The sequence below is a fragment of the Megalobrama amblycephala genome, linkage group LG10, assembly GCF_018812025.1.
Source record: "Megalobrama amblycephala isolate DHTTF-2021 linkage group LG10, ASM1881202v1, whole genome shotgun sequence".
In the NCBI taxonomy this organism is placed as follows: domain Eukaryota; kingdom Metazoa; phylum Chordata; class Actinopteri; order Cypriniformes; family Xenocyprididae; genus Megalobrama; species Megalobrama amblycephala.
This window is the reverse complement of record NC_063053.1, coordinates 2,697,107-2,714,372: the sequence shown is the minus strand read 5'-3', so window position 1 is coordinate 2,714,372 and position 17,266 is coordinate 2,697,107. Positions and strand designations below refer to the sequence as shown.

The 17,266-nt window shown below is 34.4% G+C and overlaps 1 long non-coding RNA gene across 5 annotated transcripts in view; it reads left to right on the top strand.

The window, feature by feature from the left end:
• The first annotated feature begins 1,695 nt into the window (after window positions 1-1,695).
• The window catches only part of LOC125276464, a 48,728-nt gene continuing 33,157 nt past the window's right edge, over window positions 1,696-17,266 (top strand). For 2 of the 5 annotated variants that reach the window (XR_007186668.1, XR_007186667.1), the window contains exons 1-3: window positions 1,699-2,865; window positions 13,805-14,230; window positions 15,765-15,844. This is a non-coding gene — a long non-coding RNA (uncharacterized LOC125276464). Of the gene's footprint in view, window positions 2,866-13,804; window positions 14,231-15,764; window positions 15,845-17,266 lie in introns of all 5 variants that reach the window. The other 3 variants (XR_007186669.1, XR_007186670.1, XR_007186671.1) reach the window with 3 other exon arrangements.

Genomic DNA, 17,266 nt, shown 5'->3' with positions numbered 1-17,266 from the left:
AGATATAAAGTCAGAATTGCAAGATATAAAGTCAGACTTGGAGATATAAAGTCAGAATTGCCTGATATAAAGTTAGAATTGTGTGATATAAAGTCAGAATTGCCTGATATAAAGTCAGACTTGGAGATATAAAGTCAGAATTGCCTGATATAAAGTTAGAATTGCGTGATATAAAGTCAGAATTGCGTGATATAAAGTCAGAATTGCGAGATATAAAGTCACAATTGCGTGATATAAAGTCAGAATTGCAAGTTATAATGTCAGAATTGCAAGATATAAAGTCAGACTTGGAGATATAAAGTCAGAATTGCCTGATATAAAGTTAGAATTGTGTGATATAAAGTCAGAATTGCCTGATATAAAGTCAGACTTGGAGATATAAAGTCAGAATTGCCTGATATAAAGTTAGAATTGCGTGATATAAAGTCAGAATTGCGTGATATAAAGTCAGAATTGCGAGATATAAAGTCAGAATTGTGAGATATAAAGTCAGAATTGCGTGATATAAAGTCAGAATTTCGAGATATAAAGTCAGAATTGCCTGATATAAAGTCAGAATTGCCTGATATAAAGTCAGAATTGCGTGATATAAAGTCAGAATTGCGTGATATAAAGTCAGAATTGCGAGATATAAAGTCAGAATTGCCTGATATAAAGTCAGAATTGCCTGATATAAAGTCAGAATTGCGTGATATAAAGTCAGAATTGCGAGATATAAAGTCAGAATTGTGAGATATAAAGTCAGAATTGCGTGATATAAAGTCAGAATTTCGAGATATAAAGTCAGAATTGCCTGATATAAAGTCAGAATTGCGTGATATAAAGTCAGAATTGAGAGATATAAAGTCAGAATTGCGAGATATAAAGTCAGAATTGTGAGATATAAAGTCAGAATTGCGTGATATAAAGTCAGAATTGCATGATATAAAGTCAGAATTGAGAGATATAAAGTCAGAATTGCGAGATATAAAGTCAGAATTGCGAGATATAAAGTCAGAATTGCGTGATATAAAGTCAGAATTGTGAGATATAAAGTCAGAATTGAGAGATATAAAGTCAGAATTGCGAGATATAAAGTCAGAATTGTGAGATATAAAGTCAGAATTGCATGATATAAAGTCAGAATTGTGAGATATAAAGTCAGAATTGCGTGATATAAAGTCAGAATTGCGTGATATAAAGTCAGAATTGTGAGATATAAAGTCAGAATTGCATGATATAAAGTCAGAATTGTGAGATATAAAGTCAGAATTGCGTGATATAAAGTCAGAATTGCGTGATATAAAGTCAGAATTGTGAGATATAAAGTCAGAATTGCGTGATATAAAGTCAGAATTGCGTGATATAAAGTCAGAATTGAGAGATATAAAGTCAGAATTGCGAGATATAAAGTCACAATTGCGTGATATAAAGTCAGAATTGCAAGTTATAATGTCAGAATTGCGAGTTTATATTTTGCAATTCTGACTTTATATCACAAAATTCTGACTTTATAATTTGTAATTTTGACTTTATATCTCGCAATTATGACTTTATATCTCGCAATTATGACTTTATATCTCACAATTCTGAGAAAAGTAAAAATTGTGAGAGAAAGAAATCACAATTACCTTTTTTATTTTATGGCGGAAACAAGCTCTAGTACTGAAACACCTCCATTGTAGTCTTGAGTTTTCTTCCAGGAACGAACACGTCACAATATTCCTCATTTAAATAATTCCCGCAAAATAAAGGGGCGGGGCCTGGTTGAGTTAGTTAGTAGTGTTTCAGAAATGCACTATTAGCAATTAGCAATTCTTTTACATGAAAGAGAAAGTGAGAGTATTGAGCTGGTCATGTGATCTCAACATGGCAGCACTTTTATTAGGATACTAATGTAACATCTGCATCACATCAGAGTGTACATGATTTTAAACCCATTTCTCAAAAAACATTAACAAATGCTCTAAAAAATATATTGTTTCATTGCTTATGCATTAACGAAATGTTTCCATATTTACCATTATTATTACCATATTATCTTCCAGGTTAAAACTTTTTAATGGGTTCAGTTTTAACATTATTTACAATCGTATACAATCAAAAATATTCTGCAATGCAATATAACGACACATGTATCATGTTTCCTCATGCACAATCAATGCAACCCCTCTTCAAAATAACATTTGTGTAAAATATAGCAGTTGATATTGTTTCAGCATTTGACAAGCACAAAGAGGATATTTAAACATCATTGTGTTTGAATGATAAAAGCACTGAGGATTCAAAACAATAAATTACAGCATCGGGAACGATGCAAAATCAGTCCAGGAAGTGGTCAAAAGCAAGTGAAAATACACACATATTATTACCACCAAAATGACGATGAGTGCGAAAAATATAGTCTGTGCCCTCATGTACGAGCTGCGTTTCTTCCGTTCAGCATCTTGCCCTTTTTTCTTCATAATCCCACCTGTGTAGGTTTACAATATCCAGCAAAAACAGCCCACGGCCTTGGTTTTTTGTCCCCGCAACTGTTGCAAACAATCCGTACCCTCGGCTCCACCTTCGTTTCAGGCCTGGGCAATGTTTTAACAGGCCCTCGGGGAGAGACGGGACAAATGCACGACGGAGAAAAGAAAGAAAATATGGAGGTGAGTGAGAAACAAAAGACGGCTTTATAAGAGACTCTTTGAGCAGCTTTGTTTGGTGGTCTTTGCAGGCTCATAGATGTGGTGTGACGGGTCGTCATGGAGCAGGTGGCTCTCCTCTGATGCTTACACCTCCCATCCACCCTTGGGACCCTGAATGCACGGCTGATGAAATCTCACAGGTGTGGACAGGTCTGGAGTCAGCAGCCACCATGGATACGCTAATACTGCTTTTGTGAGTTTGTGTCATTATATTTGTCAGGTTTCTTTCACATGACCTTTTGAATGTGGCCCATATTATTTACATTTAGTCATTCAACAGACTCAAAGTATCATTACAAGTATATCAGACACTGATCTGAACATGTGACACTCCTAAACTAACTCGTGTATTTTTGTTATTATATTTTAATTATTTATTATATATATTTTTTTAATTAATATAAATATTAACAACATTTATAATGTTATTCTATTTTATTTATTATAACTATAATTTATTTATTTAATTAATATAAATATATATTTTATTACATTTTATATAAGCTATAAAATATTTAGTATTTTAATTTATTTTATTTTAATAAATTGAATTTCAATTTATTTTTTGCATTATTTTAGTATTAATTATACTAGTATGTTTTGTAGTTTTATAATTTATTTTTATTTTATTTTATAATTTATCATATATTTAATTAATATAAATGTGTTTTAATTTTATTTTAATTAATTTAATTTTAATTTTTCAACATTATTTTAGTATTATTTACACTAGTATTGTTAGTATTTTGAATTATATTTTAATTAAAATGTATATTAAATAATTATAATAATAATATTTATATTAAATAATATTTTATATTTTATATTTTAGTTTTAGCTATTTTATTAATATATTAATTTATTTTATTTTAATTAATTGAATTTTAATTTATTTTCGGCATTATTTTAGTATTTATACTAGTATTGTTAGTAGTCTTATTTTTTATTTATTTTATTTTTATTTAAGTTGTAGTTTTATTTTTCATGTATTAAAATATATAATTTATTTAATTAATATAAATATATTTTATTTTAATAAATGTAATTTTTTCAGTGTTATTTTAGTATTATTTATACTAGTATTGTTAGTATTATTTTTTTATTTATATTATTTTATTTTAGTTGTAGTTTTATTTTTTATTATATTTTATTTATTATAATTTATCATTTATTTATTTAATTAATATAAATGTTTAATTTTAATATTTCATTTTAATTTTTTCAGAGTTACTTTAGTGTTATTTTGTGTACAATACACTAATATTGTTAGTATTTCAATTATATTAATTATTAATCATATTAATTAAAATTTATATCTAATAATATTTAATATTATTTTCATTTTAGTTTAGTTTTAGCTATTTTGAATGTGCTTTTGCCATTTTTATTAGTTTTAGTTTAGTTTTTATTATTATTAAGCTTTACGTTTTTTCAGTTTTAGTGATTTTCGTACTTCAGCTTGAACAGTTAGTTTTCATTTCTAATTTTCATTTCAGTTTTGTACTTTTTTTTCCATCTAAGCTTTATAACAGCTTTAGTTATTTATTTGCTAATTCACTATTTTCACCTCCATCATGGCCATTTTTGCTGTCCTCCATCTTCTTTACACAAAAGCTAAATCAACCACATAATTATGGAAAACGTCGATCTAGAATGATGTAAAAATAGCATGAATGTTTGAATCAAGAGTCACGTGTCCAAGCAGGAAGCTTCACTTTTTATCAGACGTTTCCAGCGAACCACAGAAGTCATTGCAATGTGGAATCATTTCTTTTTTCTTTTCCATAATGACCTTGTTTAATCTCACCGCTCCAGGTCTTTCAGCTCTTCGCCACAAATCGAGAATTTCAGCTGCATTATATCTTGGTTTTCTTTCAGCGCTATCACAGTGCTGTGTTTTTCTGGTCAACTCAAATCAATAGAAATGCCTTTTTTTTTTGCAGTGAGGAGTTTTCTGTGTGACTGTTGTTGGATGTGGTCTGTCCTAGATAACTGGAGAAGGCCTTTGAAGCAATCTAGGCCAGAGCCACAGCAGAGATTGGCTTTGACAGGGAAAAAAAAAATTAAAGAGCTATTGAAACTAGTTCATGTCACATGGAGCTCACTTTATATAAAACCATCTGAAGCGGGTATGCCTTTGAGTTCCTCTGAAAAAATGACATTCGTGTTTATATTTAAAGTGATAGTTCACTGAATTCTGACGTTATTTACTCACACAAACATGTATGCTGTTGTTTTTTTAATGCACACAAACAGAATTTTAAGTATATCTTCACATAGCTCATTTCTATAGGCTAGTAATCACAGTTTTGGCGATATGAGACACACATTAAACATTTCTCAACTTGAATGCATGATTGGACATACTTCTGCAAATATAGTCTTTCTTAGAAACAGCATTTGCAACCTGTTATGCTTTAAAATCTAAGTATGAAGAAATGCAACAGATTTGTGGTCAAAAGGGCAGATTCTCTATAATTGTGTCATATTATTGACATACTGTGTAAATATTGATGTTTTTGTCCATCTTGATATCTTTCTTGTTATCTTTCCGTATATGCTTTTCCAATAATATATGTCCAAACATATACTTCTTGACAGACAGGCAGAAAATGACTCAGAACATAGGCGACACTGTCATAAGCCATCATATTTTAATAGGGGTAAAACCCAAGGATGGGCGGGTGAGGAGAGCCTGTTTCTCTATTTCCATTTTTAGCTCGCGCAGACGAGTTCACAGCAAGCGCGCACATGCGGATTTGACTCATGTCTCGAGTGCCACTCAGATGCTTTTCCCCTCAGAATTGAATGTCTGTTTATATTTTATCTATTTTCCTTTGTCCCTGTTCCTCCTCACATGAACAGATAGCATTTTTATGTCATATCATTGTTATACCTAATTTATCATTGTTGTTTATCATTGTTTTACCTAATTAAAGGAAAAAATATTTTCCTGTCAACAACAACACATATATAGGCCCACCTATACAGTGCAATGTACTGTCCAATTCACAAACAAGAATCGCTGACTTGATGCGGGTCTTTTAAAAGAATCAATTGAATTGATTGCCGAATCGTTCTGGAAAAACATTGGAGTGCAATGTGCTTTTCAATTCCCAAACAAATCACCTGATTGACGCGGTTCTTTTAAATGGTCTACTGAATCGATTGCCGACTCAGTTTTACACTGAATCTAATAAATTAGTCATTGGTTTGAATCACTTACCGAAGCATCTAGGGCTTATTTTCAGTTTGAATAAAATGTAATTGTCACTCGCTCAGTGAAAATGTAGGTTATGATGCCTTATTCAAAATGTACAGAGCCCCGCACATGACATGCAGGAAAAAAATAGTAGGCTAAATCGTGCACATGGTTGAGCAAATCGAGGGAACGAAATAGTAAAATGTGTGCATGATTTAACAAATCGAGGGAACGAAATAGTAAAATGTGTGCATGATTTAACAAATCAAAGGAACGAAATAGTAAAATGCGTGCATGATTTAACAAATCGAGAGAACGAAATAGTAAAATGTGTGCATGATTTAACAAATCGAGGGAACGAAATAGTAAAATGTGTGCATGATTTAGCAAATCGAGAGAACGAAATAGTAAAATGTGTGCATGATTTAGCAAATCGAGGGAACGAAATAGTAAAATGTGTGCATGATTTAACAAATCGAGGGAACGAAATAGTAAAATGTGTGCATGATTTAACAAATCGAGAGAACGAAATAGTAAAATGTGTGCATGATTTAACAAATCGAGGGAACGAAATAGTAAAATGTGTGCATGATTTAACAAATCGAGAGAACGAAATAGTAAAATGCGTGCATGATTTAACAAATCGAGAGAACGAAATAGTAAAATGTGTGCATGATTTAACAAATCGAGGGAACGAAATAGTAAAATGTGTGCATGATTTAGCAAATCGAGAGAACGAAATAGTAAAATGTGTGCATGATTTAACAAATCGAGGGAACGAAATAGTAAAATGTGTGCATGATTTAACAAATCGAGGGAACGAAATAGTAAAATGTGTGCATGATTTAGCAAATCGAGAGAACGAAATAGTAAAATGTGCGCATGATTTAACAAATCGAGGGAACGAAATAGTAAAACGTGCGCATGATTTAACAAATCAAAGGAACGAAATAGTAAAACGTGTGCATGATTTAGCAAATCAAAGGAACGAAATAGTAAAATGCGTGCATGATTTAACAAATTGAGGGAACGAAATAGTAAAACGTGTGCATAATGTAACAAATCAAAGGAACGAAATAGTAAAATGCGTGCATGATTTAACAAATCGAGGGAATGAAATAGTAAAACGTGCGCATGATTTAGCAAATCGAGGGAACGAAATAGTAAATCGTGCGCACGATAATTTTTTTTCCCCTCCATGTCATGTCAAGAGCTCCATAAAAATGAGCCAAGATTTGTTGCCGTTTCTTTTTGTAAGAATAGTGAAACTTAAATCAGATTGCTGAATGGTTATTCAAATTAAAACACATGCCTAGTAAAATATATAACATTTTTGTACGTAGTTTAAAATACCCAAAACATTACTGCCAACATGAAATGGATTTGTTCTCCATTGCTGCAACAATAAATCTAGCAGGAATCATTGTACTATATGTGTTATGCTAAGAGTATTATAGTAGTATGTTGTTCCAAACATAGCCAGTGTGTCAGAGCCTGAGGATCACGTGGTGATGAAGGTAAACACTGTGCGCAGCAGCAGCACTGTAAGCCTGGCCTCTGTTTCCTGGAATTGTTATTGTGCTAAAGCCGCATCAGCAGTCAGTCAGTCAGTCAGTCAGTCATTCGCTCTCTTCAGGGGTTTGCCCGCCCCTCCCCGACCGTCTGCACACTGCAGGCTTTTCACGGTCACATGGGTGTCCTCTCCGTGTCTCTCTCTCTTTCTGCTTTCATTCGAGTCACGAACGCCCTCCTCTTCTTCCCCTCCACCCCTCTGTGCACTGTCAGGTCACCCGCTTGTTTGCTCAGATGGAAATGGAGAGGAAATGAAACGAATGCACTGAGCCGGGCTTAACCCTTCGCTGGGATGAGCCGTCTGCCCAACAAAATAACCCACATCTGATAATATAACGCATCCCCCACTGCGCTGCTTTGTCAATATGAAATGCAATTGACCCTGTTTACTTTCTTAGCCATATTGTGAGCTGACGGCATGTTATTGTAAAGGAAAATAATAATAGTTTGTCCTCAAGATCTTTCATCAAAATAACATAATGCAATAATCTGCTCTGCAACTACTTTCCATTTCAGCTGACATCATCATGATTGGCATGGGTGGGGGGAAAGTCAAGCTCGTTTGAACCAGGGGTCACGGTTTAGCTGGTTAGTATGGTCCAGTTAGCCCCTGCTGGCAGATGCTGTAACTGCACCTTATGGGGGCAAAAAAAGCATTTTTCTCCATTGACAGAAGTAGAATTTTTTTTTTTTTTTTCAACATTTAAATGCCAAATGTTTCATTGTTTTATAGGAGATGCTTTAGTGCCAAAAAAGAACACTTGGTTGAGGAATATTTATTTATTTGTGTATTTTCTGTTTCAGATTTACAACAGATTATACTGGGTTCGAAACTGACCAATTATTTTGCTTATGTCTATGGAAAGTATGTATGGTCTATGGCCTATGTAGGTCATGTGACATTTCATACAGATGATTGATGAAGGATATGATGCAGGGCAACAACTCTCTGCGTGATGAAGCCTATAGAACGCAATCAGAAAGTCCCTAAAATTCAAGATATTGGGCAAAAATGCCCCTATTTGAGTTTTTTACTCATATTTAGATCATAAGAGTTAAGCAATATCACACGTGCAATATTATGCGAGTGCTGTTTTTGTCCCAAATATAACAAATGCGATAGCCTATGAATTTTATACAACAGTTCATTAAATAAGAAGTTAATATTGTTATTTTAGACACAATATTGTCTGTTTTGTTCATGTTTGCCAATGAAACTATAAAGGCAAAGCAAAAGTGTTCGTCTCATTCTACAAAACATTCAAACATTTCATTTCTGAATCCGCGTTTTGAACGAACCGAGTGAAACCAATGATTCAGCGGACCATTCATAAAAGACTTGTTGGACTTGAAGCGGCGCTACACAGACCGATCAGTGTATAACATCAAAGTCCAGAGAGAGCGATTCAGAAGCAAACAGAGCCGTCTGCTCTCTTATCGCTCTACTTTGTCATACACTGCCACTTCAAGTCCAACAAGCCTGAAGAGAGCCATTTATTTCGCTCCTGAATGAATCAGCCGTTTGAAAGAAATGAATGAATGAATGACTTAATCATTAAGACATTTAACGCCACCTACTGGCAGTTTTAGTGTCTTATTTGGGGTCTAATTTGTATTTAATAATTAATTTCATATTTCCATATTAATTAAAAAAAATTAAAAGGCCTAAAAATGAAAATTCAGTCATCATTTACTCAACCTCATGGTCCAAAAGTTAATGTGTAATAAATTCCATGTTGAATCAAATAAAATATTTCCTTCTGAAGCTACTTTAGTAAAATCTATTTGATGCTTTACACAATAATGACTTCAAATTATCTTTTGGGGTTAATTTCTCAGCCAAAATTGATGTGCGATTAATTAAGGTGCATGTAAACCTGTTGTAGGACACTAGAATAGCATATTAGGGTTACTTTATGACACAGTCTTAACATGGTAGCTATGTTTATACAACTGGCTGCAGGTCTTAGAAAAATAGAAATGGATCTAAATTTCTGCAAAAGAAACACAGTTTGTGTTTTAAAACCACCTTAAACAGGCTTTGAATGGAGCTCAGTATCACACAAAGCAAATGTTGGAGTAATATGAAGCACCTGGGTGCAGGATTGTGGTTGAAGCTTTTCTGTTTCTTCTGGATTTTTTTCAGAGCTGCATAAACATGACAAGTTCTAGAACGAGATTAGAATAGTTTGAAGATTTCAGTGTTCTCAAATGTATTTGCTTGAACTTGTCTTAGAGTTGAAATCCTCTCTGTTGTGTTCATTGGTAAGTCAAATGATGTTCATATTTAGAATATCAATATCTTCATGCCTTAAAGTCACATTTATCAGATTAAAGCCGAGCGATGATATTGTTTACATTTTGCGACGTTACTAGCAATCAAGCAGTTGAGATTTGCTATACAGTATATATCATTTTATGTGAACGTACTGTATGTTTGCAGATAAAGTTGGACATATCCAACTTTATTTGAAGAGCTGGGCGATGATATATTTACATTTTGCAACGATATAAACAATCAAGCAGTTGATCATCATAAATTAAGTATCATTCAAAAGCTTAAACACACAGAATTCATCCTGTGAAAACCGTTTGAAATTATTCTTTATCGGGCTCAATTTTTGTGATATCAACTTCAAATTCGGAACACAACTTGGTTAAACATATTGAATTTCTAGCAATTTTAGAGTCCAGATTATTTTGTAAAATATATATTTTGTATAAAATTTAGTTCAGTACATTTACTTTAAAGTAAACTTAAAGTGGACCTATTATTTCACTTTTACAAGATGTAATATAAGTCTCTGGTGTCTCCAGAATGTGTTTGTGAAGTTTCAGCTCAAAATCCCCCACAGATCATTTATTATAGCTTGTGCTTTATTTGCCCCTATTTGGGTGTGAGCAAAAACACGCTGTTTTTGTGTGTGTCCCTTTAAATGCAAATGAGCTGCTGCTCCCGCCCCCTTTCCAGAAGAGGGCGGAGCTTTAACAGCTCAACAACAACAAAGCTGGAGAATCTCACGCAGCCAAAATGACGAAAGTGTTCAGCCTTACATTGTTCAAACCGGAGTCGACACTGATGGAGAGACTCAGGAAGAAGTTACAACTTTTAGACGTTTCTGAATGGTTAGTGGATAAATTGATGTAGTTGCTGTGGAGTTGATTCAACTCATCCACTAGCATGTGCCGTCATGTTCATCTTTTGTGTTGAATTGACCCTCGTTTGTGAAGCAGTCCGGCGTAAAATGACGGCATGACAACAACACTCTACTACAACAACTCTTCCTCTTCTCTAAAGCAGCCCAACATGGCCCCGCCCCCTTTGTTGCATGTTCTCGGGGGCGGGGTTTATGTAAATTTGGGGTTTGTGATGTCACTAACCCAGGAAGAAGCTCGTTGTAGTCCCTACCAGCCGTATGTTGTAGTCCTTAAAAAGCGATTTCTGTAAAAGAAAATATCTCTCTTTGCATTGAACTTTGAGTGTCGTAACTTTGCAGATGTTGTTTATGATCAAACAGCAACATTACACACTAACTAAAGTTAAAAAAGTGAAATCATAATCAAGGACCCCTTCTAGAACTTTTGTTTACACATAATATATAACATTTTTTAAAATTTAATTTAGATAGAAATAGCTTTACTGTGATATATGCTGTTAGAGTGATATAAATGAAATAAGATTTAGGTCTTATAACATCCGCGCGGGACTTTTCCATATGTGAGTGTGAGAAGCTTGTGCAGAGCAGAGTGGAGATGTTTTGTTTGGATTTCTTTGCAGGGCCGCTGATCCACTTTATCTTCAGATTATTTGTGTGGCTCTGCAATAAATGGCTCGCAGACTCAAACTCTTGTGTGTCTACCCTTACATGGTCTGACAAACATTGCCCTCATTTTCTCTCATGCTTTCCAAGCTAGAGACGTCCGAATGACCTTATATGATCTGAACTCATTTTGGGAAGTACCTACATGGTCAGCTAACAGAAAAATAAAAATATATGTTGACAGGAATATTGACAATATAACAACATAGTTAAATTCACCCTGAAGGATTTTGTGATGACTGACTCACTTTACAGCTTCTTTACAAATAATTAAAAGCACACGGTTTGAAATTAGATTTTAAAAGATTACGTGAGAAGAAAGAGAGTGTGTTTATTCCACGCATGAGAGCATAAACAAGAGTAGGAGGGTGTTTAGATTTGTGATGACACAACAACACAGAATCTGCATGTTACACAAGAAGCAGGCGAAAACTATGAGCCACAGCGCACAGATCAAAGCAAAGGTCACTGATTCATATACATGACACACACTCGGTTACATCAGCAGATTTTAACAGAGTCACTTTTAAGAGCTTGTATGCATTTCTGCGAACAAAATGTAGCTCAAATACTAGTGACATGCCAAGGTCAATGGAAGGAATGCATAAACTGCTAAATATAATGTATACATTTAAAGGGGTCCTTTAATATGATTTGACTTTTTTAACTTTAGTTAGTGTGTAATGTTGCTGTTTGATCATAAACAACATCTGCAAAGTTACGACACTCAAAGTTCAATGCAAAGGAGATATTTTCTTTTACAGAAATCGCTTTTTAAGGACTGCAACAAACGGCTGATAGGAACTACAACGAGCTTCTTCCTGGGTTGGTGACATCACAAACCCTAAAATTTACATAAACCCCGCCCCCGAGAACACACAACAAAGGGGGCGGGGCCATGTTGGGCTGCTTTAGAGAAGAGGAAGAGTTGTTGTAGTAGAGTGTTGTTGTCATGCCGTCATTTTACACCAAACGCGGGTCAATTCAACACAAAAGATGAACATGACGGCACATGCTAGTGGATGAGTTGAATCAACTCCACAGCAACTACATAAATTTATCCACTAACCATTCAGAAACGTCTAAAAGTTGTAACTTCTTCCTGAGTCTCTCCATCAGTGTCGACTCCGGTTTGAACAATGTAAGGCTGAACACTTTCGTCATTTTGGCTGCGTGAGATTCTCCAGCTTTGTTGTTGTTGAGCTGTTAAAGCTCCGCCCTCTTCTGGAAAATTGTTTCTACACCAATTTCTTTCAGGGCATATATGATAAGAATGGATAACGAAGGTGACCTTTGACCCGGCAGATGACATAGATCTTATATCGGAATCCTCCAACATTTTTCTTAGACTTTGTGACCGTTGTTTTGTTTTGCTCTGCGCTTCCACGCTCGTCAATTCTCACCTGAGCTTGGATTTTTTTATGCATGCGCGTACGGCCGTTACCAGAAGCTACTGATTACAGTTTATAAAGTTTAAAAAACCCCATTGCTTCTCTTCAGAAGGCCTTTATTAACCCCCTGGAGTCGTATGGATTATATTTATGATGGATGGATGCGCTTTTTGGAGCTTCAAAATCTCAACCCCTATTCACTCCCATTATAAAGCTTGGAAGAGTCAGGATATTATATAATATAACTCTGTATAACGGTAATTTTCATTTTTGCATGAACGGTAACGCTTTAGATTACAGCCTGGAAAGGACTGCGTAATTATGACAACTTTCAATATGTAACTTTCAATAATTATAGTGTAACTATACAGTAAGTATAGGGGAACAATATGTAAAGTATTGGGAATAAAGGGGTAACAACACTCTTGTTTCATGTAGTTACAGGGTAAGTAATTAATAAAATGCAAACAATCTGATATCACTGACTCCGAAACCTTTATTTGATACCTTTATTGCTACATGAAACAAGAGGGTAACAAGCTCCACTTTAATTTACGGCCCGTAATGTCATACTTACCCTGTAACTACATGAAACAAAAGTATATTTCTCCTTGTATTTAAAAAAATTGCAATAGTTCTTTCTACTTGAAACAACTTAATCAGTGCACTTTCTTGCTCAATTGCTCCCAAACGTAAGATTGTTGTCTATCATAACAGTGTAAGTACCCTTTAGTTATAAAATATTTACAGTATAAATAATTTGTTATTTTCCTGGTTGTTACCCCTTTATTCCCAATACTTGACATATTGTTCCCCTATACTTACACATACTTACTGTATAGTTACACTATAATTATTGAAAGTTACACTGTAAATTCTTTGTAATTACGCAGTACTTTCTGGGCTGTAATCTAAAGCGTTACCACATGAACTAACCTTTTAACAGTGCCATATTCAATAACATGCTAAAACTATTCCGAGAGTTGTAATGATTGAAATAGATTTCTTTTGTTTTTAGGTGGTACACAACTTTATACAATTTATAAATCAGGTTGCATTACAGAACTTCTTAATTCTCGACTTAAAAGTTAAAAGTTGACATTTCTAAATGGGTTTGTAAAAATAATGATTGTTTTTCTGTCACAGACTGCATGCAGGCACATCCAGACTCTCCCTGTCTGAGCGACCTGCCTACAGGCTATTGTGACCGGTTTGCCCTGCTGCGTCTCCCTGAATCTTCATCCCTTCAACAATGGCAGGGGTCAGCAGGGGTCGTCAGGGGTGTAGGACCCCAGGGAAACGGCATCTCGTGCTTCCCTCAAGCACTTCCTGTGCATGTCACTCCAGAGCCAGGCCCGTGTCTCTGATCAAAGGCCAAAAACAGGAGAAGACAACAGGGTGACACTGACATGTCTGCACGCTGAAGGATGTCCTGAGCAGGGTGGGGTGAATTGTGATTTGGCTTCTCAGAAGCCCCTGCATCCTCAACCCGGGAACCCTGCGGCAGGGCTGACCATCACCATGGCAACTCAAGCACGGGTCTCATGGAAAGGATGGAAGACAATAGTGGAGGTTTGTGGATAAAGATTCAAGCATCAGTATTGCTGTAATGCTTAAATTATCGTCCGATACCGATTATTGGCCGATATATCGGTGCATCTATTATATATATATATTACTGTCTAATCGATTAAATGCATGTAACATAAAATTTTGTAAACATACCATATGTGTGTGTGTGTGTATATGTATTGCCCGAACACAACTAATATTTTATGTTTTCTTAATTTTAAACATGCAAACTTAATATGACAACCTGATGGCAAACACTTATACTGTATATACTACAGTATTAAAGGTGCAATATGTAATATTTTGCAGTAAAATATCCAAAATCCACTAGGCCAGCATTATATATTTTGTTTAGTTGAGCACTTACAATATCCCAAATGTTTCCAACTATTTGTAAATTGTGAGAAAATTGCAATTTTAACCAAGGCTCCGGGACGTGTGAGGAGTCGCCTGTCAATGGCGTCATACCCGCGTTACCCTCGGTTTCCGCTTTTATTTTGTAGAAACCACGGAAACACCAAAAACGCTTTAATATTTACATGTTTTAATAGACAAGGGAACAACTGTTTTGATATATTTATAGACAGAAAACTAATTATTGTTATATAGCTCAACACATTTAGTCTTATTGTTTAAATCTAATTTTCTTGATTTTCTGCGAGTACCATGCTTTACCATGCCTCAGAGAAAAACACTATTTTGTGAAGTAGCTAACATAGCATAATCAGATGCAGCTTTATTTTTAGTAACCGTAATACAGCATTTTCTCCATCATACAATAAGTTTTAAAATGAATTGCATTCCATTTATCAACACAAGCCATCCAGCATTTAATATGATATTGTAAAATCGATCTATCTTACTGTAGTGTGTAACAGTGTCTCACAGCAGCCGCCGAGCGAACGCACAGAGTAACGTTATAACATCATTTTCAACACACTCAAATGTATCTAATATGATAAACAGAGCTGCGTTACCTCATACGGAAGCGGCGCCGGCGACTGTGTCATAATAAAAGTCCCGCTGCTCGTGAGGCGTGTGTTGATCAATCGCTCCAGCTCCTCGTTCAGCTCCACAACACTCGCTCCTGCTCTGCTTCATACTACAGTAACATTAATAATCACATCCATGAACATGATTTCTTCCCGAGTCCAATCCCTATTATTTTGCACCATCCGTTTAGATGGAGACCACATGTCCCAAGATTCTGCTCTAAAACTTGGCGTCATGAAGCTACGCCTTTGTTTTGAATAGGCTTCTAGCGACCTCTAGCGGACAAAATTATTACATATTGTACCTTTAATTGTTAGATTTACAATGTTATTGTGCAGATACATTCCTGTTCAGGACAGCACAAAAAAATTTTTTTATTAAATTTGATAACATCCTACTATTCATGACACTTTACATCTAATAATACAGTCTACAGTCTGTTTAGTGCAGATCCTGTCTGTTAGACCTGTCATGCAAACAAAACAACACTGTTTAAAATTCCCTCTTTGTCTGTTTTGTCTCCCGTATCCGTTCTGAGCAGAAGTGACATCTCATTCATTTGTGCTGGTCCAGGTCCATCCACATGATGACACGAGTTCAGCCACGGATCCATGTGCCTCGGTGAGTGACGCGCACTCGTTTCACATCTGTCCCACGCAAACACGTTACAAATGTAGATGATAAAAGTCACAAGTTACAGATTCACACAGCAAAGAGACGTCAGATGAGGAAATGTTCATGCAGTACTCTAGATTCGTGCTTTCATTTAGAAGCACAAATGATATTTTGTTCAACTGAATTTGAGTTGCATCTAAGGTTAATAGATGAAGTGTCACTGCACCTTACAAACAAGGTGTACAGGTACCTTTACCATACCCGTGAACACGTATTTGCAGCTCCAGATGTAGCCGCCAGTATTCATGTGTTTTATTTTAGCAGATCATCATATTTTAGCGACTGAGCTCATTGCAGCAGTGGGTAATTGCTGACATTTTTGCAGTAATTTTGCAGTCATTATCTTAATATTGTGTTGTTTTTGTTCACACATTTGGATGTTTTCATGAATACCTGCTCGCATGAGATACTCAATTAGTGTAGCTTATTATCTTTCATGGAAATAAAAGTTATAAGATTAGAAAGGTGGCTGATAGTCAATATGGACGTGATATAGGCTAATGCAATGATAGCAAGCGTTTACGTGCAAACATATTTTATACACATTTTCTCAAAATTTAGGGTTGTTACTTAAAAATAAATCCAGAAAATGTGTTACTTGAAATATAATAAACTTTAACTGACATGAAATAATCTTTTTAAGCTAAGTATATACAGTATGTATATATATGTATATCTATGTATATTTTATTTACTGTAAATTGATTTTATTTAAGATAGTTGCCAAAGCAATATTTCTCATTTTCATTTAGTTCAACTTTATGTACTAAAATAGGTAAAACTGAAGTAAAAATAATAAAAATATATAGATGTGTTTAAAAAAAGCTAACAAAATGACAAAAAAACAGCAAAATTATTACAATTTTAACTAAAATCAAAATGAAAACTAAATATATTAATAAAAAGTATAGTAGTAGTATCTCAATGAAACTAAAATAACACTTTTAAAAATTCAGTAAACATATTTGCAGCGATGAGATTTTAGGTATTTTTTTATATACCATTTTAATATTTATTAATTACGGAAGAGGATTAGGGCCAAGCAATAATAAAAAAATAAAACCATCTCAAGATTAAAGTTGTTAAATTTCGAGAAAAAACTCGTTAAATTTCGAGAAAAAAGTCGAGATAAAATGTTGAGAATAAACTCGTTAAATTACAATAAAAAAACTCGTTAAATTACGAGAACAAATTTGTTAAATTATGACAAAAATGTCGTTAAATTTCGAGAAAAAAGTCAAGATAAAATGTTGAAAATAAAGTCATTAAATTATGAGAAAAAAGTCATTAAATTATGAGAACAAATTCGTTAAATTATGAGAAAAATGTCGTTAAATTACGAGAAAAAAACTCGTTAAATTTCGAGAA